The sequence below is a fragment of the Prunus avium genome, chromosome 1 (genome assembly GCF_965620075.1).
Source record: "Prunus avium chromosome 1, drPruAviu1.hap1.1, whole genome shotgun sequence".
NCBI classification, from domain to species: Eukaryota; Viridiplantae; Streptophyta; class Magnoliopsida; order Rosales; family Rosaceae; genus Prunus; species Prunus avium.
This window is the reverse complement of record NC_142284.1, coordinates 27,382,899-27,408,967: the sequence shown is the minus strand read 5'-3', so window position 1 is coordinate 27,408,967 and position 26,069 is coordinate 27,382,899. Positions and strand designations below refer to the sequence as shown.

General features: G+C 40.5%; 1 non-coding gene across 1 annotated transcript; it reads right to left on the bottom strand.

Moving 5' to 3' along the window:
• Positions 1 to 14,430: 14,430 nt before the first annotated feature.
• Positions 14,431 to 14,537, bottom strand: LOC148297674 (small nucleolar RNA R71). Its single transcript, XR_015833185.1, has one exon. It is a non-coding gene; the product is annotated as a small nucleolar RNA R71 (small nucleolar RNA).
• Between the last annotated feature and the right edge of the window lie 11,532 nt (positions 14,538 to 26,069).

Sequence of the window (26,069 nt, the reverse complement as noted above, 5' to 3'; positions counted from 1 at the left end):
AATTTCTCACACCTATTGATTTCGGATCGAGCCCAAAACTTGGGCAACATCATAATATGGTGGGAGGAGTCATTTGGTGAGTTTTGAGTGAAATTCAATCGCTAGAAGTGTGGAATACACCAACCACTCCAATTACGAACGAATTGCCGTTGAACTTGAATTGTCCAATTTGGAACACCTATTGATTTCGGATCGAGCCCAAAACTTGGGCAACATCATAATATGGTGGGACGAGTCATTTGGTGAGTTTTGAGTGAAATCCAATCGCTAGAAGTATGGAATACACCAACCACTCCAATTAGGAACGAACTGCCGTTGACCTTGAATTGTCCAATTTGGAACACCTATTGATTTCGAATCGAGCCCAAAACTTGAGCAACATCATAATATGGTGGGAGGTGATATTTGGTGAGTTTTGAGTGAAATCCAATCGCTAGAAGTATGGAATACACCAACCACTCCAATTAGGAACGAACTGCCGTTGAACTTGAATTGTCCAATTTGGAACACCTATTGATTTCGGATCGAGCCCAAAACTTGGGCAACATCATAATATGGTGGGAGGAGTCATTTGGTGAGTTTTGAGTGAATTCCAATCGCTAGAAGTATGGAATGCACCAACCACTCGAATTAGGAACGAACTGCCGTTGAACTTGAATTGTCCAATTTTGCACACCTATTGATTTCGGATCGAGCCCAAAACTTGGGCAACATCATAATATGGTGGGAGGAGTCATTTGGTGAGTTTTGAGTGAAATCCAATCGCTAGAAGTATGGAATACACCAACCACTCCAATTAGGAACGAACTGCCGTTGAACTTGAATTGTCCAATTTGGAACACCTATTGATTTCGGATCGAGGCCAAATCTTGGGCAACATCATAATATGGTGGGAGGAGTCATTCGGTGCGTTTTGAGTGAAATCCAATCGCTAGAAGTTTGGAATACACCAACCACTCCAATTTGGAACGAACTGCCGTTGAACTTGAATTGTCCAATTTGGAACACCTATTGATTTCGGATCGAGCCCAAAACTTGGGCAACATCATAATATGGTGGGAGGAGTCATTTGGTGAGTTTTGAGTGAAATCCAATCGCTAGAAGTATGGAATACACCAACCACTACAATTAGGAACGAACTGCCGTTGAACTTGAATTGTCCAATTTCTCACACCTATTGATTTCGGATCGATCCCAAAACTTGGGCACTAGCACAATATGGTGGGAGGAGTCATTTGGTTAGTTTTGAGTGAAATCCAATCGCTAGAAGTCTGGAATACACCAACCACTCCAATTAGGAACGAAATGCCGTTGAAATTGAATTGACCAATTTCTCACACCTATTGATTTCGGATCGAGCCCAAAACTTGGGCAACATCATAATATGGTAGGTGGAGTCATTTGGTGACTTTTGAGTGAAATGCAATCGCTAGAAGTATGGAATACACCAACCACTCCAATTAGGAACGAACTGCCGTTGAACTTGAATTGTCCAATTTCTCACACCTATTGATTTCGGATCGAGCCCAAAACTTGGGCAACATCATAATATGGTGGGAGGAGTCATTTGGTTAGTTTTGAGTGAAATCCAATCGCTAGAAGTATGGAATACACCAACCACTCCAATTAGGAACGAACTGCCGTTGAACTTGAATTGTCCAATTTGGAACACCTATTGATTTCGGATCGAGCCCAAAACTTGGGCAACAACATAATATGGTGGGAGGAGTCATTTGGTGAGTTTTGAGTGAAATCCAACCGCTAGAAGTATGGAATACACCAACCACTCCAATTAGGAACGAACTGCCGTTGAACTTGAATTGTCCAATTTCTCTAACCTATTGATTTCGGATCGAGCCCAAAACATGGGCAACATCATAATATGGTGGGAGGAGTCATTTGGTGCGTTTTGGGTGAAATCCAATCGCTTGAAGTATGGAATACACCAACCACTCAAATTAGGAACGAACTGCCGTTGAACCTGAATTGTCCAATTTGGAACACCTATTGATTTCGGATCGAGCCCAAAAGTTGGGCAACATCATAATATGGTGGGAGGAGTCATTTGGTGAGTTTTGAGTGAAATCCAATCGCTAGAAGTATGGACTACACCAACCACTCCAATTAGGAACGAACTGCCGTTCAACTTGAATTGTCCAATTTCTCACACCTATTGATTTCGGATCGAGCCCAAAACATGGGCAGCATCATAATATGGTGGGAGGAGTCAGTTGGTGAGGTTTGAGTGAAATCCAATCGCTAGAAGTATGGAATACACCAACCACTCCAATTAGGAACGAACTGCCGTTGAACTTCAATTGTCCAATTTCTCACACCTATTCATTTCGGATCGAGCCCAAAACTTGGGCAACATCATAATACGGTGGGAGGAGTCATTTGGTTAGTTTTGAGTGAAATCCAATCGCTAGAAGTATGGAATACACCAACCACTCCAATTAGGAACGAACTGCCGTTGAACTTGAATTGTCCAATTTGGAACACCTATTGATTTCGGATCGAGCCCAAAACTTGGGCAACAACATAATATGGTGGGAGGAGTCATTTGGTGAGTTTTGAGTGAAATCCAACCGCTAGAAGTATGGAATACACCAACCACTCCAATTAGGAACGAACTGCCGTTGAACTTGAATTGTCCAATTTCTCTAACCTATTGATTTCGGATCGAGCCCAAAACATGGGCAACATCATAATATGGTGGGAGGAGTCATTTGGTGCGTTTTGGGTGAAATCCAATCGCTTGAAGTATGGAATACACCAACCACTCAAATTAGGAACGAACTGCCGTTGAACCTGAATTGTCCAATTTGGAACACCTATTGATTTCGGATCGAGCCCAAAAGTTGGGCAACATCATAATATGGTGGGAGGAGTCATTTGGTGAGTTTTGAGTGAAATCCAATCGCTAGAAGTATGGACTACACCAACCACTCCAATTAGGAACGAACTGCCGTTCAACTTGAATTGTCCAATTTCTCACACCTATTGATTTCGGATCGAGCCCAAAACATGGGCAGCATCATAATATGGTGGGAGGAGTCAGTTGGTGAGGTTTGAGTGAAATCCAATCGCTAGAAGTATGGAATACACCAAACACTCCAATTAGGAACGAACTGCCGTTGAACTTGAATTGTCCAATTTCTCACACCTATTGATTTCGGATCGAGCCCAAAACTTGGGCAACATCATAATACGGTGGGAGGAGTCATTTGGTTAGTTTTGAGTGAAATCCAATCGCTAGAAGTATGGAATACACCAACCACTCCAATTAGGAACGAACTGCCGTTGAACTTGAATTGTCCAATTTGGAACACCTATTGATTTCGGATCGAGGCCAAATCTTGGGCAACATCAAAATATGGTGGGAGGAGTCATTTGGTGAGTTTTGAGTGAAATCCAATCGCTAGAAGTATGGAATACACCAACCACTCCAATTAGGAACGAACTGTCGTTGTACTTGAATTGTACAATTTGGAACACCTATTGATTTCGGATCGAGCCCAAAACTTGGGCAACATCATAATATGGTGGGAGGAGTCATTTGGTGAGTTTTGAGTGAAATGCAATCGCTAGAAGTATGGAATACACCAACCACTCCAATTAGGAACGAACTGCCGTTCAACTTGAATTGTCCAATTTCTCACACCTATTGATTTCGGATTGAGCCCAAAACTTGGGCAACAAAATAATATGGTCGGAGGAGTCATTTGGTGAGTTTTGAGTGAAATCCAATCGCTAGAAGTATGGAATACACCAACCACTCCAATTAGGAACGAACTGCCGTTGAACTTCAATTGTCCAATTTCGCACACCTATTGATTTCGGATCGAGCCCAAAATTTGGGCAACATCATAATATGGTGGGAGGAGTCATTTGGTGAGTTTTGATTGAAATCCAATCGCTAGAAGTATGGAATACACCAACCACTCCAATTAGGAACGAAATGCCGTTGAAATTGAATTGACCAATTTCTCACACCTATTGATTTCGGATCGAGCCCAAAACTTGGGAAACATCATAATACGGTGGGAGGAGTCATTTGGTTAGTTTTGAGTGAAATCCAATCGCTAGAAGTATGGAATACACCAACCACTCCAATTAGGAACGAACTGCCGTTGAACTTGAATTGTCCAATTTGGAACACCTATTGATTTCGGATCGAGGCCAAATCTTGGGCAACATCAAAATATGGTGGGAGGAGTCATTTGGTGAGTTTTGAGTGAAATCCAATCGCTAGAAGTATGGAATACACCAACCACTCCAATTAGGAACGAACTGTCGTTGTACTTGAATTGTCCAATTTGGAACACCTATTGATTTCGGATCGAGCCCAAAACTTGGGCAACATCATAATATGGTGGGAGGAGTCATTTGGTGAGTTTTGAGTGAAATCCAATCGCTAGAAGTATGGAATACACCAACCACTCCAATTAGGAACGAACTGCCGTTGAACTTCAATTGTCCAATTTCGCACACCTATTGATTTCGGATCGAGCCCAAAATTTGGGCAACATCATAATATGGTGGGAGGAGTCATTTGGTGAGTTTTGAGTGAAATCCAATCGCTAGAAGTATGGAATACACCAACCACTCCAATTAGGAACGAAATGCCGTTGAAATTGAATTGACCAATTTCTCACACCTATTGATTTCGGATCGAGCCCAAAACTTGGGCAACATCATAATATGGTGGGAGGAGTCATTTGGTGAGTTTTGAGTGAAATCCAATCGCTAGAACTATGGAATACACCAACCACTCCAATTAGGAACGAACTGCCGTTGAACTTGAATTGTCCAATTTTGAACACCTATTGAGTTCGGATCGAGCCCAAAACTTGGGCAACATCATAATATGGTGGGAGGAGTCATTTGGTGCGTTTGCAGTGAAATCCAATCGCTAGAAGTATGGAATACACCAACCACTCCAATTAGGAACGAACTGCCGTTGAACTTGAATTGTCCAATTTCGCACACCTATTGATTTCGGATCGAGCCCAAAACTTGGGCAACATCATAATATGGTGGGAGGAGTCATTTGGTGAGTTTTGAGTGAAATCCAATCGCTAGAAGTATGGAATACACCAACCACTCCAATTAGGAACGAACTGCCGTTGAACTTGAATTGTCCAATTTTGAACACCTATTGATTTCGGATCGAGCCCAAAACTTGGGCAACATCATAATATGGTGGGAGGAGTCATTTGGTGAGTTTTGAGTGAAATCCAATCGCTAGAAGTATGGAATACACCAACCACTCCAATTAGGAACGAACTGCCGTTCAAATTGAATTGACCAATTTCTCACACGTATTGATTTTGGATCGACCCCAAAACTTGGGCAACATCATAATATGGTGGGAGGAGTCATTTGGTGAGTTTTGAGTGAAATCCAATCGCTAGAAGTATGGAATATACCAACCACTCCAATTAGGAACGAACTGCCGTTGAACTTGAATTGTCCAATTTGGAACACCTATTGATTTCGGATCGAGCCCAAAACTTGGGCAACATCATAATATGGTGGGAGGAGTCATTTGGTGAGTTTTGAGTGAAATCCAATCGCTAGAAGTATGGAATACACCAACCACTCGAATTAGGAACGAACTGCCGTTGAACTTGAATTGTCTAATTTCTCACACCTATTGATTTCGGATCGAGCCCAAAACTTGGGCAACATCATAATATGGTGGGAGGAGTCATTTGGTGCGTGTTGAGTGAAATCCAATCGCTAGAAGTTTGGAATACACCAACCACTCCAATTAGGAACGAACTGTCGTTGAACTTGAATTGTCCAATTTGAAACACCTATTGATTTCGGATCGAGCCCAAAAGTTGGGCAACATCATAATATGGTGGGAGGAGTCACTTGGTGAGTTTTGAGTGAAATCCAATCGCTAGAAGTATGGAATACACCAACCACTCCAATTAGGAACGAACTGCCGTTGAACTTGAATTGTCCAATTTCTCACACCTATTGATTTCGGATCGAGCCCAAAACTTGGGCAACATCATAATACGGTGGGAGGAGTCATTTGGTTAGTTTTGAGTGAAATCCAATCGCTAGAAGTATGGAATACACCAACCACTCCAATTAGGAACGAACTGCCGTTGAACTTGAATTGTCCAATTTGGAACACCTATTGATTTCGGATCGAGGCCAAATCTTGGGCAACATCATAATATGGTGGGAGGAGTCACTTGGTGAGTTTTGAGTGAAATCCAATCGCTAGAAGTATGGAATACACCAACCACTCCAATTAGGAACGAACTGCCGTTGAACTTGAATTGTCCAATTTGGAACACCTATTGATTTCGGATCGAGGCCAAATCTTGGGCAACATCAAAATATGGTGGGAGGAGTCATTTGGTGAGTTTTGAGTGAAATCCAATCGCTAGAAGTATGGAATACACCAACCACTCCAATTAGGAACGAACTGTCGTTGTACTTGAATTGTCCAATTTGGAACACCTATTGATTTCGGATCGAGCCCAAAACTTGGGCAACATCATAATATGGTGGGAGGAGTCATTTGGTGAGTTTTGAGTGAAATCCAATCGCTAGAAGTATGGAATACACCAACCACTCCAATTAGGAACGAACTGCCGTTGAACTTCAATTGTCCAATTTCGCACACCTATTGATTTCGGATCGAGCCCAAAATTTGGGCAACATCATAATATGGTGGGAGGAGTCATTTGGTGAGTTTTGAGTGAAATCCAATCGCTAGAAGTATGGAATACACCAACCACTCCAATTAGGAACGAAATGCCGTTGAAATTGAATTGACCAATTTCTCACACCTATTGATTTCGGATCGAGCCCAAAACTTGGGCAACATCATAATATGGTGGGAGGAGTCATTTGGTGAGTTTTGAGTGAAATCCAATCGCTAGAACTATGGAATACACCAACCACTCCAATTAGGAACGAACTGCCGTTGAACTTGAATTGTCCAATTTTGAACACCTATTGAGTTCGGATCGAGCCCAAAACTTGGTAAACATCATAATATGGTGGGAGGAGTCATTTGGTGCGTTTGCAGTGAAATCCAATCGCTAGAAGTATGGAATACACCAACCACTCCAATTAGGAACGAACTGCCGTGGAATACACCAACCACTCCAATTAGGAACGAACTGCCGTTCAAATTGAATTGACCAATTTCTCACACGTATTGATTTCGGATCGAGCCCAAAACTTGGGCAACATCATAATATGGTGGGAGGAGTCATTTGGTGAGTTTTGAGTGAAATTCAATCGCTAGAAGTATGGAATACACCAACCATTCCAATTAGGAACCAACTGCCGTTGAACTTGAATTGTCCAATTTGGAACACCTATTGATTTCGGATCGAGCCCAAAACTTGGGCAACATCATAATATGGTGGGAGGAGTCATTTGGTGAGTTTTGAGTGAAATCCAATCGCTAGAAGTATGGAATACACCAACCACTCCAATTAGGAACGAACTGCCGTTCAAATTGAATTGACCAATTTCTCACACATATTGATTTCGGATCGAGCCCAAAACTTGGGCAACATCATAATATGGTGGGAGGAGTCATTTGGTGAGTTTTGAGTGAAATCCAATCGCTAGAAGTATGGAATACACCAACCACTCCAATTAGGAACGAACTGCCGTTCAAATTGAATTGACCAATTTCTCACACGTATTGATTTCGGATCGAGCCCAAAACTTGGGCAACATCATAATATGGTGGGAGGAGTCATTTGGTGAGTTTTGAGTGAAATTCAATCGCTAGAAGTATGGAATACACCAACCATTCCAATTAGGAACCAACTGCCGTTGAACTTGAATTGTCCAATTTGGAACACCTATTGATTTCGGATCGATCCCAAAACTTGGGCAACATCATCATATGGTGGGAGGAGTCATTTGGTGAGTTTTGAGTGAAATCCAATCGCTAGAAGTATGGAATACACCAACCACTCCAATTAGGAACGAACTGCCGTTGAACTTGAATTGTCCAATTTCTCACACCTATTGATTTCGGATCGAGCACAAAACTTGGGCAACATCATAATATGGTGGGAGGAGTCGTTTGGTGAGTTTTGAGTGAAATCCAATCGCTAGAAGTATGGAATACACCAACCACTCCAATTAGGAACGAACTGCCGTTCAAATTGAATTGACCAATTTCTCACACATATTGATTTCGGATCGAGCCCAAAACTTGGGCAACATCATAATATGGTGGGAGGAGTCATTTGGTGAGTTTTGAGTGAAATCCAATCGCTAGAAGTATGGAATACACCAACCACTCCAATTAGGAACGAACTGCCGTTCAAATTGAATTGACCAATTTCTCACACGTATTGATTTCGGATCGAGCCCAAAACTTGGGCAACATCATAATATGGTGGGAGGAGTCATTTGGTGAGTTTTGAGTGAAATTCAATCGCTAGAAGTATGGAATACACCAACCACTCCAATTAGGAACGAACTGCCGTTGAACTTGAATTGTCCAATTTGGAACACCTATTGAATTCGGATCGAGCCCAAAACTTGGGCATCATCATAATTTGGTGGGAGGAGTCATTTGGTGAGTTTTGAGAGAAATCCAAACGCTAGAAGTATGGAATACACCAACCACTACAATTAGGAACGAACTGCCGTTGAACTTGAATTCTCCAATTTGGAACACCTATTGATTTCGGATCAAGCCCAAAACTTGGGCAACATCATAATATGGTGGGAGGAGTCATTTGGTGAGTTTTGAGTGAAATCCAATCGCTAGAAGTGTGGAATACACCAACCACTCCAATTAGGAATGAACTGCCGTTGAACTTGAATTGTCCAATTTCTCACACCTATTGATTACGGATCGATCCCAAAACTTGGGCAACATCATCATATGGTGGGAGGAGTCATTTGGTGAGTTTTGAGTGAAATCCAATCGCTAGAAGTATGGAATACACCAACCACTCCAATTAGGAACGAACTGCCGTTGAACTTGAATTGTCCAATTTCTCACACCTATTGATTTCGGATCGAGCCCAAAACTTGGGCAACATCATAATATGGTGGGAGGAGTCGTTTGGTGAGTTTTGAGTGAAATCCAATCGATAGAAGTATGGAATACACCAACCACTCCAACTTGGAACGAACTGCCGTTCAACTTGAATTGTCCAATTTCTCACACCTATTGATTTCGGATCGAGCCCAAAACTTGGGCAACATCATAATATGGTGGGAGGAGTCATTTGGTGAGTTTTGAGTGAAATCCAATCGCTAGAACTATGGAATACACCAACCACTCCAATTAGGAACGAACTGCCGTTGAACTTGAATTGTCCAATTTTGAACACCTATTGATTTCGGATCGAGCCCAAAACTTGGGCAACATTATAATATGGTGGGAGGAGTCATTTGGTGAGTTTTGAGTGAAATCCAATCGCTAGAAGTATGGAATACACCAACCCCTCCAATTAGGAACGAAATGCCGTTGAAATTGAATTGACCAATTTCTCACACCTATTGATTTCGGATCGATCCCAAAACTTGGGCAACATCATAATATGGTGGGAGTAGTCATTTGGTGAGTTTTGAGTGAAATCCAAACGCTAGAAGTATGGAATACACCAACCACTCCAATTAGGAACGAACTGCCGTTGAACGTGAATTGTCCAATTTGGAACACCTATTGATTTCGGATCGAGCCCCAAACTTGGGCAACGTCATAATATGGTGGGAGGAGTCATTTGGTGACTTTTGAGTGAAATTCAATCGCTAGAAGTATGGAATTCACCAACCACTCCAATTAGGAACGAACTGCCGTTGAACTTGAATTGTCCAATTTTGAACACCTATTGATTTCGGATCGAGCCCAAAACTTGGGCAACATAATAATATGGTGGGAGGAGTCATTTGGTGAGTTTTGAGTGAAATCCAATCGCTAGAAGTATGGAATACACCAACCACTCCAATTAGGAACGAACTGCCGTTGAACTTGAATTGTCCAATTTTGAACACCTATTGATTTCGGATCGAGCCCAAAACTTGGGCAACATCATAATATGGTGGGAGGAGTCATTTGGTGAGTTTTGAGTGAAATCCAATCGCTAGAAGTATGGAATACACCAACCACTCCAATTAGGAACGAACTGCCGTTCAAATTGAATTGACCAATTTCTCACACGTATTGATTTTGGATCGACCCCAAAACTTGGGCAACATCATAATATGGTGGGAGGAGTCATTTGGTGAGTTTTGAGTGAAATCCAATCGCTAGAAGTATGGAATATACCAACCACTCCAATTAGGAACGAACTGCCGTTGAACTTGTATTGTCCAATTTGGAACACCTATTGATTTCGGATCGAGCCCAAAACTTGGGCAACATCATAATATGGTGGGAGGAGTCATTTGGTGAGTTTTGAGAGAAATCCAATCGCTAGAAGTATGGAATACACCAACCACTCCAATTAGGAACGAACTGCCGTTGAACTTGAATTGTCCAATTTGGAACACCTATTGATTTCGGATCGAGCCCAAAACTTGGGCAACATCATAATATGGTGGGAGGAGTCATTTGGTGAGTTTTGAGTGAAATCCAATCGCTAGAACTATGGAATACACCAACCACTCCAATTAGGAACGAACTCCCGTTGAACATGAATTGTCGAATTTGGAACACCTATTGATTTCGGATCGAGCCCAAAACTTGGGCAACATCATAATATGGTGGGAGGAGTCCTTTGGTGAGTTTTGAGTGAAATCCAATTGCAAGAAGTATAGAATACACCAACCACTCCAATTAGGAACGAACTGCGGTTGAACTTGAATTGTCCAATTTGGAACACCTATTGATTTCGGATCGAGCCCAAAACTTGGGCAACATCATAATATGGTGAGAGGAGTCATTTGGTGAGTTTTGAGTGAAATCCAATCGCTAGAAGTATGGAATTCACCAACCACTCCAATTAGGAACGAACTGCCGCTGAACTTGAATTGTCCAATTTTGAACACCTATTGATTTCGGATCGAGCCCAAAACTTGGGCAACATCATAATATGGTGGGAGGAGTCATTTGGTGAGTTTTGAGGGAAATCCAATCGCTAGAAGTATGGAATACACCAACCACTTCAATTAGGAACGAACTGCCGTTGAACTTGAATTGTCCAATTTGGAACAGCTATTGATTTCGGATCGAGCCCAAAACATGGGCAACATCATAATATGGTGAGAGGAGTCATTTGGTGAGTTTTAAGTGAAATCCAATCGCTAGAAGTACGGAATTCACCAACCACTCCAATTAGGAACGAACTGCCGTTGAACTTGAATTGTCCAATTTTGAACACCTATTGATTTCGGATCGAGCCCAAAACTTGGGCAACATCATAATATGGTGGGAGGAGTCATTTGGTGAGTTTTGAGGGAAATCCAATCGCTAGAAGTATGGAATACACCAACCACTCCAATTAGGAACGAACTGCCGTTGAACTTGAATTGTCCAATTTGGAACACCTATTGATTTCGGATCGAGCCCAAAACATGGGTGATCGGTTCATAATTGTATATCATTTTGTACCATTCTAGCTTATGATTTGGTTATGTGTTTGAGTTAAACTTGTGCTTTTAATCCTTTTTGTGTTTATCTTTCAGTTAATTGACATTTAGGTAACAATGATGACTTTGGATAGGAAATGATGCAATCCATGCATGTTAAGGCTTGATTTGGGTGAATGGAAGAAGGGCTTGAAGACAAACACATTTTGGCTACAACTCCTTTCCATCCCAATTTCGTAGGTCAGCTTCTTGGCCTTGGATCAGCATGCTATGGGGCTTGGATGAGGTGAAGATCTTCATGAAACTTGTTCCAATGGGTGTCTAGTACAACATATCCAAATTTCAGCCCAATTGGACATTTGTGGAGTGCTCAGCCCGCCCAACACTCAACCCTGCTCAGGAGGATTTGCAGCTGCCAGCTTTGTCATGTGCCTCCATGTGCCTCACCCATGCTGCAACTGACTTTGGATCCAACATAATGAGTGAAGTGGGGAGGCATTCCAGCTATGAAAGTCTAAAGGATCAAGTTGGTACATGCTGGAGTTATTATTGAGAAAGCATGTGCATGCATGTAAAGCATAAATGAAATGAAGTCAATTCCAGTCTCTGTTCGGCAGCCAAATTGTAAGGCCCAAAACGCATACTTCTACTGCTCCGATGGGAATACTTTCTTCATAGAAGTTGTTCCAATGGGTGTCTACTATAACATATCCAAATTTGAGCCCCATTGGATAAGTTTTGAAACCTCTGGCCTTCCTACACCAAGTCTGGTTCAGAAGACTCGTATTTGTTCAACAACCAAAAGAAGACCACATGGGTTGGCAGCAAAAGGCAGCCACAATTGATCACCTTTGATCCCATGTGAAGAAAGCTTGAGGTGCAGCAAAAGAAGTATGGGATGGGATTGATTCCAACCACACTAACATAGACAAGATGAAGTGGGAGTTATGGGTTGTATTAAATGAGGAATGGTGGTGTTGGATTTCATCATGATGTTCCTCCCTCTTAGCCCTATAAATAGAGGAGTCTTCAAGCTACAAAATTCACTTCAGCCATCCTCCACACTTCCATCATCCAGAAATCATCCTCATACATTCCCACAACCCCAAACACTCAAGCAATCAACCCAATACTCTAAACTGCCCCAAAATCACCAAAACAGCTCCAGAAAACCTCCCTTCCATTTCCCTACGAATTTCCTCTTTCTCAGCCATCACCACTCACTCAAGCTCATCTCAAATCACCTCCATATCCTTCATACATCCTTCTAGACGTGGAGAAGCTCTTGGAGAAGCATTGGACACTACAAGAACTTCAGAAAAGGGTTTTTCTACTCTTATGGCATTCATTATGTTTTCCCATTTCTATTTTAGTTTCTTTTCCATTATGAGTAGCTAAATCCATAACTAGGGCTTCGATGTAACCTAACATGAATATTCTGGGTTTATAAGTTTGGAGTTTCAAGTTTGATTCATGATTCATGTTCTTATTCATTATGCTTATAAGTTAACATGCTTGTTTGAATGATTGATCACCATTAGAACTTGTTTGTTAACTATCTTGGTTTGAATTAAGAGTAGACACCATGCTTTAATTCGAATTGAACTATGAATAGGAAGAGTATGTATGGACATTCGACAACAGGGATTAGATACATGCTTGGTTGTTTAAATTGTTCTTCTATGCTTAATGGGTTTCTAATGCTTAATTTTAGGTTAGACAACAAATGATCAAATTAGGGAATTAGGAACACAAGGTTAGGACCAAACACCATGGCCTAATCATACTTTAGCTAGAATCAATCTTTGAATCTGAATTAGACTTGTTACTTGACTCCATATAACCCAGAATTGAATTGTTATGGTGATTCGAATGCCCTAGTCTCCAAATCTGTTTTCCAACTCTTAAAACCACTCTTTGTTACACTTGTTTATTTGCTTTCATTTGCAATTTCAGTTTGCTCACTTCCTTTCACAATCATAATCACTCTCACTTTAATTTCTGTTTTAGACTTAACTTCCTAACTTCTTGAATTCGGTAATCTACGTACATAACTAATTTGAACTTCTCAGTCTTCGTGGGTACGACCTCGTACTTGTCTTGCTATATTACTAATTGCCCCGTACAATTGCGAGTTAACATAATAATTAACAACAAATTTTGGCGCCGTTGCCGGGGACTGAACGAAAGTTCTTCCCTGGTTATGTGCCCAAGGTTACCCTATTCTTTTTAGTGTTTCTAATTAATCTAATTTTCTGTTTCAGGTAGTTTATGTCTAAAAGACCGTTCCTTGAACAAGTGAGGTCTTCGTTCCAACGCTCCAGATCGTTGAACGCAGGACCATCGTTGCAACCCAACCGGGTGATCTCTGAAGTTCATAATCGTCTAGAAAGAGAGTTGTCAACTGCAAAAGAGCAAGCTCTTGCCACATTTACAAGTATTGCTCTCCACACTGAACTTCCTGGTTCTTCACCTTCAAATTCGGAAGCAAGTTCAGACCAAGAAGAAGAAGAAGAGATGGCTGCCAATGAGTTCATGGGAGAACTTGATATCCCAACAATTCCAGCATCTCCTTCAAGCATTTTGCTGCCCACTGTAGCTCGAAATTATGAGCTTAAATCTTCTCATCTTAATATGCTGCCTTCCTTTTATGGTTTACCTAATGAAGATCCATTAACTCATATAAAGGATATTTTTAATGTTGTGAGTTCTTTTCCCTTGACAGGTGTGACAGAAGATCAACTTCGAATGAGAGTGTTTCCATACACTTTGAAGGATAAGGCGAAATATTGGTTGAATTCTTTGAAGCCTGGTTCACTCACTACATGGGCTGCCATTCAAAAGAAGTTCTTGGAGAAATACTTCTCCACGCAAAAGACCGACATGCTTAGGGATAAGATCTTGTTATTTGCACAGCAAGATGATGAATCATTTTGTGAAGCATGGGAGAGATTCAATGGGCTGCTCAACCAATGTCCTCATCATGGGATTCCATTGAAGCTTCAAATGCGTATGTTTTATAAAGGACTAACCCCTTCTAGTCATAATATAGTCACCAATTTTGCAGGTGGTTCTTTTAAAACCAAAACTCCAGAAGAAACATACGAACTCTTCGAGGAGATAGCAATGGAGACCCAACATACGGATACAAGAGGTAAACGTGTTATTAGTGGTTCTAATGATGCTTCTAGTGTGCAGATTTCAAAACTGGAACAAAAGCTAGATGCTCTTCTTGCATTAAACTCAAGAAGCCCTCCGAAGGAAGTGTGTAGTATTTGCGAAACTCCTGACCATGCTACCATAGCTTGTCCACTTGGGGCTGGATATCCAGAATTTGTGCAAGAGCAAGCTAAGTTGGTAAATTCCTACAACCAAGGTCCAAGAAATGATCCATACTCTCAAAGTTATAATCCAGGTTGGAGGAATCATCCAAACTTTTCATGGAGGAATACTCAGAATCAAGCCAATCCCCCTTCATTCCAAAAGCCACAACAAACATCATCATTGGAGGATATAGTTAAGCAGATGGCAATCAACCAATCCAATTTCCAGCAAACTACACAAGCTACCATTGCCAAATTGGAAGTTCAAATAGGCCAATTAGCTGCTGAAATAACTCAAAGAGCACCTGGGAAATGGCCAAGCCAAACCGAGATCAATCCAAAGAACCAAGAAGCCAAGGCCATTCATGTGCTCAGATCAGGTAAGATCATTGATAGTAAAGTTGATTCTAATCTTTCAAATGATGTTGTGATTGTAGAAGATGAAGAGGAGGAGACCACGGCTACAGAAGGGGAACATCTCAAAACTTCTCAATCTGCTCCTAATGCCAAATCAGATTCTCAGGAATCCAAACAATTCCAATTGCATAAGAGAGATGACAAATTTGTGCCACCACATCTTCAAGAAGATAGATACGTGCCACCCGCTCCATATGTTCCACCGATTCCATTTCCAGGCCGTCTTAAGAAAGCAAAGCAAGATAAGGCTTTTAAAGAGATTTATGATATTTTGAGTAAAGTTAATATCAATTTGCCTTTGCTTGATGTTATTGAACAGATTCCTGCATATGGAAAGTTCATCAAGGACTTGAAAACTCACAAGCTCAATTTCGCTCCAAATGAAGATGTAAAGCTTGACCAGAATGTAAGTGCTGTGTTGCAAAGGAAGCTTCCACCAAAACTAGTTGATCCTGGCAGCTTTGACATTCCCATTAACATTGGAGGCAATAAGGTTGGAAGAGCCATGTTGGACTTGGGAGCAAGTGTCAACCTAATGCCATATTCATTGTATCAAAAGCTTGGCTTAGAAGGGATGAAGAAGACTTCAATACGACTTGAACTAGCTGATCATTCTATAAAATATCCAAAAGGTATTGTAGAAGATATTTTAGTTCAAGTTAATACACTAATTCTCCCTGCTGATTTTGTAGTGATGGACATGGAAGACAATCCAAATGGAGATCATGTTGATCGCATTCTCCTAGGCAGGCCATTCATGGCCACTGCAGACACAGTTATCAAAGTGAAAGATAGCACCCTTTCCATGACTGTTCTGGGTGAAACTGTTGAATTTAAAATGCTTAATGCTCTATCTCAACCTTCTATCTCTCTTGATTCTTGCTTTTCAATTGATGTTGTGGATCATGAGGTTTCTTCCAAAATTTTGCAGAGAAAGTCTAATGATGCTCTAGAAGCTGTCTTAACACAAGAAGAGGAAGATCTTTGTGAACCGGAGTTCCAAGAAGTGGTGGCTGCCTTAGAAGTGTTTCAACCATACCCACCATCCTTTAGGCCACCACTCGAGCCTCTTGGACCATCATCCACGAAATTGGAGCCATCCATTATCTCCCCACCAAAGCTAGAACTTAAACCACTGCCCAATCATCTTAAATATACTTATTTGGGTGCTAACGAAACTCTCCCTGTTATAATTGCTGCAGGTCTCACCTCACATGAAGAAGAGAGCTTAATTAAGGTTCTAAAAGAGCATAAAACAGCCATTGGGTGGACCATAGCAGACATCAAAGGAATTAGTCCAAGCATGTGCATGCACCGGATTCTAATGGAAGAAGATAGCAAACCATCCCGTGATGCCCAAAGGAGGCTAAATCCCAACATGAAAGAGGTGGTTAGAGCTGAAGTTTTAAAGCTACTCGATGTAGGAATCATCTACCCAATTTCAGATTCTAAGTGGGTGAGCCCTGTACAAGTTGTTCCGAAGAAGTCCGGAATCACCGTTGTGAAGAATGAGAAGAATGAGATAGTTCCTACACGAACTATCACTGGTTGGAGAGTTTGCATTGATTACAGGAAGTTGAACACATCCACTAGAAAAGATCATTTCCCCTTGCCTTTTATTGATCAAATGCTTGAACGTTTATCTGGCCATGCTTACTATTGTTTTCTTGATGGTTTTTCAGGTTATAATCAAATTCCCATTGCTCCGGAAGACCAAGAGAAAACCACATTCACATGCCCATTTGGTACGTTTGCTTATAGAAGGATGCCATTCGGTTTGTGCAATGCCCCAGCAACTTTCCAAAGATGCATGATGTCAATCTTTTCAGATATGGTGGAACGATTCATTGAGGTATTTATGGATGATTTTTCAGTTTTTGGTTCCTCTTTTGATAATTGTCTTCACCACTTGTCTCTAGTGCTTAAAAGATGCCAGGAAACAAACCTGATTTTGAATTGGGAGAAGTGTCACTTCATGGTGAGACAAGGCATTGTGCTAGGCCATGTGATTTCAAGCAAGGGAATTGAAGTGGATAAAGCCAAGATCGATCTCATCTCAAATCTGCCACCCCCTACCTCTGTGAAAGGAATTAGAAGCTTTCTAGGTCATGCTGGATTCTATAGAAGGTTCATCAAAAATTTCTCAAGCATTACAAGGCCATTGTGTAATCTCCTTGCTAAGGATGCTGTTTTTGAGTTTAATGAAGCTTGCATGGAAGCCTTTACTACCTTGAAGAGGGAGCTAACTTCAGCCCCTATTATCATAGCTCCAGATTGGTCTTTACCATTTGAAATAATGTGTGATGCCTCTGACTTTGCTATTGGTGCAGTTTTAGGTCAAAAGAAGAACAAGCTCCCCCATGTGATTCATTATGCTAGCCGGACCTTGAATGATGCTCAAATCAACTACTCCACAACAGAGAAGGAGTTCCTTGCTGTGGTTTTTGCTTTAGAAAAATTTCGTTCTTATCTTGTTGGTTCTAAAGTAATTGTTTATTCTGACCATGCAGCTCTTAGATACTTGCTCACTAAGAAGGACGCAAAACCACGCTTGATTAGATGGATTCTCTTGCTGCAAGAGTTCGATTTGGAAATTCGAGACAAGAAGGGATGTGAGAATGTGGTAGCTGATCATTTGAGCAGAATTGTGGTTGAAGAAAAAGGAGAAGCTGTGCTACCCTTGAATGAGACTTTCCCTGATGAACAACTATATGCTGCCCAAGTCAAAGAACCATGGTATGCTGATTTTGTTAATTATCTTGCTTGTGGTGTTCTTAGAAATGATCTAACTTCTCAGGACAAGAAGAAGTTCTTTTCCATGGTGAAACATTATGTCTGGGATGAACCTTTCTTATTCAAGCATTGCCCAGATCAACTCATTAGAAGATGTGTTCCAGAAGAAGAGCAAGAAAGCATACTTAGGCATAGCCACGAATTGGCTTGTGGAGGTCACTTTGGAGCTAAGAAAACAGCACTTAAAATTCTCCAATCTGGTTTCTTTTGGCCCACTCTATTCAAAGATGCGTTTAATTTTTGTGTTAAGTGTGATAGGTGTCAAAGGATGGGGAACATAAGTCGCAGGAACGAAATGCCATTGAATAGCATACTTGTTGTGGAGCTCTTCGATGTGTGGGGTATTGATTTCATGGGACCATTCCCATCTTCCTTTGGTTGTACTTACATACTTGTTGCTGTTGATTATGTGTCTAAATGGGTGGAAGCCATAGCCACCAAAACCAATGATCATAAGGTGGTGCTCAAGTTCTTGAAGGATAATATTTTCACAAGGTTTGGTACTCCAAGGGCTGTCATTAGTGATGGAGGCAGCCACTTCTGTAACAAGCCATTCGAAGCACTCATGAAGAAGTACAACATCACCCATCGAGTCTCTACACCATATCATCCGCAAACTTCTGGTCAAGTGGAAATAAGCAATAGAGAAATTAAGCACATCCTGGAGAAGGTGGTGAACAATACAAGGAAAGATTGGGCAGCCAAGCTCAATGATTCATTATGGGCTTATAGGACTGCATATAAGACTCCCATTGGGATGAGCCCTTATCGTCTTGTGTTTGGGAAAGCTTGTCACCTGCCAATGGAGCTTGAACACAATGCTTTTTGGGCCATCAAGAAGTTAAATTTTGATCTAGACAAGGCAGGCCATGCAAGAAAGTTTCAGCTCAATGAATTGGAAGAAATTAGACATGAGTCTTATGAGAATGCAAAGCTTTACAAAGAACGAACCAAGAGTTACCATGACAGAAACATTCAACGGAAAGAGTTCTCCAAAGGTATGTCAGTTCTTTTGTTTAACTCACGATTGCGTCTCTTTCCAGGAAAATTGAAGTCTAGATGGCAAGGCCCATTCACCGTGGTCAATGTTTCTCCCTATGGAGCTGTGGAGATTCAAAACCCTAAAGACGGCTCAACTTTCAAAGTAAATGGACAACGTTTAAAGCCATTCTATGAGGGAATCTCAGCTGGCATTCAAACAGGCCATGTGGTGGATCAACTTCCCTTTGTACCATCAACTTAGCTGATCACATAATGTCTTGCCAAGACAGTAACTAAGGCGCTTCTTGGGAGGCAACCCATGTGTTCAAGAAGAAGGTGCTTGGTAGCAATCGACCTAATCGCATCAAGGGGGAGCATTTCTATCCTTTCTCTTTACTTGTTTTGTTTTTATTTTAGTCATTTTAAGTTTCTGTTTCTTTAAATAATTTTTTTTCATATGAGCTAACTTTGGGTAACCCCAGTGAGCACCTCCGTCAATACAGTGTCTAGGAGTTCTTTAGGCGACACCTTCGGTGTCTAAGAAGTTTGGGTTTTAAGCGGGACCATTGTGACCCCTCCAACCTTCCCGGATCCCCTGGCTGTGTTTTCTAAGGCCCTTAACTGGTCATCCGTGAGTTGCTTGTATATATATATATATATATATATATTTTTTTTTTTTTTTTTCTTCTAAACTTTTTCTTAACTTTTCCCTTTATCATTTACTTGTTCTCAATCATCTTTACTTTGCTTTAACATTGAGGACAATGTTCAATTCAGGTCTGGGGGGAAGGTTTTCAAATTTCATTCATTTGTGTTTTCAATTTTCGTTCATTTGTCACTAATTATTTTTTTTTTTTTTTTTTTTTTTTAATGTCATACAATCGATGCTATGGAGCTGCCATTGAGGTTTTCATATCAGAATTTTGCACTTCACAAAGCTTTGGCTCCTAGAATTCTGGTGGCTAAAGTACCATGCTCAAATTCTCGAAGGAGAATAGTGGAGACTACCCTAGTGAGCTATTTTGAGCCCAATTGCTTTCTTGAGAGGGTTTAAAGTGTTTCTATTTCTCATCCCAATTTATTTTCTTCATTTCACTCTAAATGATCTCATTATTCCATTTTGATTGAATACTAAGGATGATTCTCTTTTGCAGATATCATGTGCTTGCTCTCATTCATGAATGAACTCATTGAAGTGATGCTAGGCTATGTGTGCATAACCATTCGATGTGCTTTCTTTTCACCCTACCTATATGTGTGTTCCATCAACCCTCTTGAAGCCAAACACTTAAAGCCTTTTCTTCTATCACCCTCATCATTTCCCTACCTTTGTATCTCAATCTGAGATACTTCACCTATTGTAGCCATACCCTATAGCTTAGAAATATACCAAGGTGTGCCAAGATAAAGTTTGAAGCAAGGAAGTTGCTGCCATGTGCCTAAATGAAAGATGGTGTGATTCTGTGCAATGAAGTTAATGAAGATGCAGATCAAATCAACGAAGATGAAAGTGTTTCGATTTGATCTAAGTGTAAAAAAAAAAATAAATAAATAAATAAATAAATAAATAAATAAAGTCTATGCCAGGTGGTACCATGAAGTTTGCAGCCATGCCATTATAAGTCAATGCTACCTTGCAGATCAATGAAGAATGCAACCTTGGTATGTTCTTAAGTTACCTGTTTTTCCTTCCAATTCTTCCATTTCCCCTAACCTTACCTTTCATTACAAACCTTGTGAAAGACCTAGCTGATCTTTGAGGATGTATTCATGGGTGATGGTAGGTATGTGTGTATCTCTATTCTTAGTATTTGATTCCCTTCATGAGATCTAACCAAATATTGTGCTTCTATTTCATATACTCACTTAAGCTTGTTTAAGAGAATAAAACCATTGGTTCTGAGTGATTGAGTGTTATCTGTGAGAATTAGAGTCGAAGCATGTTCTTTATTCAAGGTTTGAGTGTGCTTGCTTTGAAACCGTGTGCCTTTGAGCTATAGCTTCCACATTACACACTGATTGATCACCTATCTTGGCAACTCTACGGTGTTGGAGGTATGACTAAAGTTTTCTTTCGTTCTCATTAGTTGATTTCAAGTTTTACTAACCACTTTGTTTTGTAGAGTTAGTAATGCGTTTGTGGGTATCGTTTCTGTTAAACCCTCAGGAGACACAACTCCTCCTACTAGGGATGCCTAGAGGTTTAAAGGCTTGTTGCATACGCTCAATGCAATCGAGTTACCTACGAAAGTGGTTTAGTTAACTTTTTGTTTTTAACTTTGTTTTGTGTTGTTTTGCTCGAGGACTAGCAAAATCTAGGTTTGGGGGTATTTGATCGGTTCATAATTGTATATCATTTTGTACCATTCTAGCTTATGATTTGGTTATGTGTTTGAGTTAAACTTGTGCTTTTAATCCTTTTTGTGTTTATCTTTCAGTTAATTGACATTTAGGTAACAATGATGACTTTGGATAGGAAATGATGCAATCCATGCATGTTAAGGCTTGATTTGGGTGAATGGAAGAAGGGCTTGAAGACAAACACATTTTGGCTACAACTCCTTTCCAGCCCAATTTCGTAGGTCAGCTTCTTGGCCTTGGATCAGCATGCTATGGGGCTTGGATGAGGTGAAGATCTTCATGAAACTTGTTCCAATGGGTGTCTAGTACAACATATCCAAATTTCAGCCCAATTGGACATTTGTGGAGTGCTCAGCCCGCCCAACACTCAACCCTGCTCAGGAGGATTTGCAGCTGCCAGCTTTGTCATGTGCCTCCATGTGCCTCACCCATGCTGCAACTGACTTTGGATCCAACATAATGAGTGAAGTGGGGAGGCATTCCAGCTATGAAAGTCTAAAGGATCAAGTTGGTACATGCTGGAGTTATTATTGAGAAAGCATGTGCATGCATGTAAAGCATAAATGAAATGAAGTCAATTCCAGTCTCTGTTCGGCAGCCAAATTGTAAGGCCCAAAACGCATACTTCTACTGCTCCGATGGGAATACTTTCTTCATAGAAGTTGTTCCAATGGGTGTCTACTATAACATATCCAAATTTGAGCCCCATTGGATAAGTTTTGAAACCTCTGGCCTTCCTACACCAAGTCTGGTTCAGAAGACTCGTATTTGTTCAACAACCAAAAGAAGACCACATGGGTTGGCAGCAAAAGGCAGCCACAATTGATCACCTTTGATCCCATGTGAAGAAAGCTTGAGGTGCAGCAAAAGAAGTATGGGATGGGATTGATTCCAACCACACTAACATAGACAAGATGAAGTGGGAGTTATGGGTTGTATTAAATGAGGAATGGTGGTGTTGGATTTCATCATGATGTTCCTCCCTCTTAGCCCTATAAATAGAGGAGTCTTCAAGCTACAAAATTCACTTCAGCCATCCTCCACACTTCCATCATCTAGAAATCATCCTCATACATTCCCACAACCCCAAACACTCAAGCAATCAACCCAATACTCTAAACTGCCCCAAAATCACCAAAACAGCTCCAGAAAACCTCCCTTCCATTTCCCTACGAATTTCCTCTTTCTCAGCCATCACCACTCACTCAAGCTCATCTCAAATCACCTCCATATCCTTCATACATCCTTCTAGACGTGGAGAAGCTCTTGGAGAAGCATTGGACACTACAAGAACTTCAGAAAAGGGTTTTTCTACTCTTATGGCATTCATTATGTTTTCCCATTTCTATTTTAGTTTCTTTTCCATTATGAGTAGCTAAATCCATAACTAGGGCTTCGATGTAACCTAACATGAATATTCTGGGTTTATAAGTTTGGAGTTTCAAGTTTGATTCATGATTCATGTTCTTATTCATTATGCTTATAAGTTAACATGCTTGTTTGAATGATTGATCACCATTAGAACTTGTTTGTTAACTATCTTGGTTTGAATTAAGAGTAGACACCATGCTTTAATTCGAATTGAACTATGAATAGGAAGAGTATGTATGGACATTCGACAACAGGGATTAGATACATGCTTGGTTGTTTAAATTGTTCTTCTATGCTTAATGGGTTTCTAATGCTTAATTTTAGGTTAGACAACAAATGATCAAATTAGGGAATTAGGAACACAAGGTTAGGACCAAACACCATGGCCTAATCATACTTTAGCTAGAATCAATCTTTGAATCTGAATTAGACTTGTTACTTGACTCCATATAACCCAGAATTGAATTGTTATGGTGATTCGAATGCCCTAGTCTCCAAATCTGTTTTCCAACTCTTAAAACCACTCTTTGTTACACTTGTTTATTTGCTTTCATTTGCAATTTCAGTTTGCTCACTTCCTTTCACAATCATAATCACTCTCACTTTAATTTCTGTTTTAGACTTAACTTCCTAACTTCTTGAATTCGGTAATCTACGTACATAACTAATTTGAACTTCTCAGTCTTCGTGGGTACGACCTCGTACTTGTCTTGCTATATTACTAATTGCCCCGTACAATTGCGAGTTAACATAATAATTAACAACAATGGGCAACATCATAATATGGTGGGACGAGACATTTGGTGTGTTTTGAGTGAAATCCAATCGCTAGAAGTATGGAATACACCAACCACTCCAATTAGGAACGAACTGCCGTTGAACTTGAATTGTCCAATTTGGAACACCTATTGATTTCGGATCGAGCCCAAAACTTGGGCAACATCATAATATGGTGGGAGGAGTCATTTGGTGAGTTTTGAGTGAAATCCAATCGCTACAAGTATGGAATACACCAACCACTCCAATTAGGAACAAACTGCCGTTGAACTTGAATTGTCCAATTTTGAACACCTATTGATTTCGGATCGAGCCCAAAACTTGGGCAACATCATAATATGGTGGGTGATAAGTTCATAATTTCACACATTTGCATGCCTTCGTTACTTAGTAATTTTGTTTAGTTTCTCTTTATTTCAAGTCACTTACCTATGTTTGTGTGTTCTATAGGTTGAAGGCAGCAAGAGATTGCTTTTGAAGCAAAATGGTGCAAAACGTGCAAAAACTGGATATTGAGTTAGAAGTTCATTTCGGACTTATCTTCTTCATCCGAGCTTGGATTGGGCCAATACTTGTGTGGTTGGATCAGAGACATTCTGAACTTCAAAATGGATATCTTAAAGTCATATTTGGATTCAGCCAAACCCAATCCGTGAGCCCATCAAAATACACATCATGCTGACATGAGGATGAGCTGATGGATGCTTGGTCATGGTGAGCTAGGCATGAGCTATTGGTTTCTGGATGGATGCTTGATCATGCTGACATGAAGATGACCTATGGCTGCTGGTGGGATTTATTAGTGCAGCAACCAATTCTGATTATCTAAATACAAGTGTTGTATGCATTAGTCATATTCAATTCAGAATTCCCCTTTCCTTCTCCCTATAAATACCACTTCCATTCCACATCCCAGACACAATTCACTTCATCCATTACTTCCATACACACATTCAGATTCACCACAAAGAGAGAGAGAGAGCTAGCTGCAAAGGAGGGAGAGCTGGGAGCTGTCCTGGAAACTACCTTGCTGCCACCAGCTAGTTCTTCTATTCTCTTTATTCTACCTATGTATTTCTTATCTTCTGTATTCATAATTATGTTTAACTAATCCATTTTGTTAGGGCTTAGGATGAAGCCCTAGTCATGAATATTCAATGTTATGGATGATTTCATAGTTAATTGATTTCCTTGCTTTCATTATCAAGTTGTTAATCTCCAGCTTATTATGTGCTTGATGTATGTTTTCTTGGAGTAGCTAACTAGGATTTTATGCATCTAGCACAGGTTGGGAAGGGGTTTAGATTCACCAATTCTACTCTCCTTTCACAAGCAACACATGAATGGCCTAAGAATCATTCAAGGGGTTAATAACCATAGGTTGACTAGGACAGATACCATGTTCTAGGACTTGTGTGATTATCATATTCTCAAGGAACTTAATGACTCTTATATGCTTTATTCTAAGTAGATACCATGCTTAGGTTGCATATTAGAGATCACGTGTTGTGTAGATACCATGCACAATTACATGCCTTAGGAGAATCATGCATCCTGCACCTAGATACCATAGGCTTGTATGCGATAATCTATTGTTAATGAAGCTTGAGTCAATTTCTATGCATTCATAACTTGGATAGGAAGACTAGTGGTAGATTCCAAGGCTCTAACACTTCTCAATCATTGTTTCACAACTTGTTCATTGCTGCCATTGTTTACTTCCAGCACTTCCATTTCATTCTCTTGTTTTCATTTAAACAACAAAAACCCCCCATTCGAGTGCGTGTGTGGTGCTAGGATTCTGTCCTAGACCTTGCCAATTGTTAGTTAGTTTGTTTCTTTGTTTTCAGTTTTTCCATCATTCTAAGTAGTTTAACTTGCAACCAAGTTACCATTCTCCGTGGGATCGACCTCGTATTTCATAAGCTATACTATAAATGGTTCGTGCACTTGCGAGAATTGAAGTTTCTATTTTTAATAACTCATTTTAGTTGTTAGGAATAGGCTCAACAGTGGGAGGAGTCATTTGGTGAGTTTTGAGTGAAATCCAGTCGCTAGAAGTATGGAATACACTAACCACTCCAATTAGGAACGAACTGCCGTTGAACTTGAATTGTCCAATTTCTCACACCTATTGATTTCAGATCGAGCCCAAAACTTGGGCAACATCATAATATGGTGGGAGGAGTCATTTGGTGAGTTTTAGGTGAAATCCAATCGATAGAAGTATGGAATACACCAACCACTCCAATTTGGAACGAACTGCCGTTCAACTTGAATTGTCCAATTTCTCACACCTATTGATTTCGGATCGGGCCCAAAACTTGGGCAACATCATAATATGGTGGGAGGAGTCATTTGGTGAGTTTTGAGTGAAATCCAATCACTAGAAGTGTGGAATACACCAACCACTCCAATTAGGAACGAACTGCCGTTGAACTTGAATTGTCCAATTTGCAACACCTATTGATTTCGGATTGAGCCCAAAACTTGGGGAAC